The 1,455-nt window shown below is 37.6% G+C and overlaps 1 long non-coding RNA gene across 2 annotated transcripts; it reads right to left on the bottom strand.

The window, feature by feature from the left end:
• Nucleotides 1–59: 59 nt before the first annotated feature.
• Nucleotides 60–1,455, bottom strand: LOC123964639. Of its 2 annotated transcripts, XR_006823497.1 has the most exons (5): nt 1,391–1,455; nt 1,150–1,264; nt 937–997; nt 330–640; nt 60–213 (listed from the first exon to the last, which is right to left on the bottom strand). It is a non-coding gene; the product is annotated as an uncharacterized LOC123964639 (long non-coding RNA). The 2 variants fall into 2 exon arrangements; XR_006823496.1 differs by having other exon boundaries at nt 330–997.

The following is a 1,455-nucleotide window of genomic DNA, read 5'->3' on the forward strand; positions in this document are numbered from 1 at the left end:
GGTGCATGTCCACTGTGAGAGACATGATCTAAAAAAAAAAATCCAGAAATCACAATGTATGATTTTTTAACTATTTATTTGTATGATACAGCTGCAAATGAGATTGCAGATGCTGATCTGTGGTGGCCACTGAATGCTGTTGTACTCTTTTATTGCCTGTCTCAGTCTCTTGTTGGAGTTGGCAACCTGCTTGGACAGTCTAATGGCAATGCCCTGCCCATAAAGTAAAGTTATAAAATAGACATGCAAACAAACGCCTTCATTATTATGGTCCTTTACAGAGTTGGATCTTATTTTTTTAATTTATCTACTTATCCACAGCACTTTACCTGGATATTTTCTCTTCAGATGGAGGAGGACGGCTCTCTCCTTTGATTCAGTTCTAGCCTTCCAGATCAGTTGGCCTCTGACATCACAGTCAACTTCTTTAAGGGTAGACTGAAAGATTAAATCAGATTCTTGCCATCTTCTCCGAATGCTGTGTTTTTTTCTCAATGTTTAGCAGAGAGTTCTCAATTCTAAAATGGTCAGAGAGTAAAAAAATGACTGTTAATTAGGCACTTAATCAGAGAACAGTAACAGACTGATACTGCTTACTTGCTCTTTTTCATCCTCCATGTGTGACTCACGAGTCCCAGATCTATATATTATAAAATGTATAGCACAACACATCAGTAATTACCAACCAGAAAACATTCCTGTGGTACACCTGACCAAACTTTGTACATTACAGGGGGAGCTTGGTGGTAATTGATTATTAATCACACCATATTTAATTACTGCATTGTGACAGTTTCCTAGAAAACAAGACGGTGTTATTGTCTCGCTCATAGCTATGTAATCACACCAAGGCTTCCATGTTTAAGCACATCAGTAAGGCACTCAAAGATGGGTGTAATTCCCATATAGTCTTACATAAACAACTTGAACGCTTACTTGAACATGTAGAACTGAATCAGCTTAGTGATATAGTCCCTTTTCCATCTACAGACAGTGCCTGGAGAACAGATAATGACATTACTACAGCTACTTCTAATAAAGTGCATCATTTCATGTTCTTCACCAACATAGTTTACAGGATACTCTACTGTACATGGAAAATTACATATTAACGTATTTGCAATATCCTTTGTTAATTATATGTGTTACCTTTTTACAATATTCCAAGACATTCAAGCATTCACTTCAGTTGACTTTGGTTTTTCTTGGGCTAGCTCCAGCTCCCTTTTCTTCCATCTCTCCATGTCTCGCTCTGAGACTAACACTAGACAATAAAAATAACAGAAAATAAACAAGTGTCAATGCTACATACTCTGTGCAAAGGGCGCTTGTAAATGGAATCTAAAGTTTCCTGTTCACAACTATTGTTACCTGCATGTGCATGACTTACCTGGTGCTTCTCTGATGACAGATGAGATGTCTTCTTGAGCGAGGATTGATATTTTCTCTTCCTTG

Source organism: Micropterus dolomieu, unplaced genomic scaffold, assembly GCF_021292245.1.
Source record: "Micropterus dolomieu isolate WLL.071019.BEF.003 ecotype Adirondacks unplaced genomic scaffold, ASM2129224v1 contig_4151, whole genome shotgun sequence".
NCBI classification, from domain to species: domain Eukaryota; kingdom Metazoa; phylum Chordata; class Actinopteri; order Centrarchiformes; family Centrarchidae; genus Micropterus; species Micropterus dolomieu.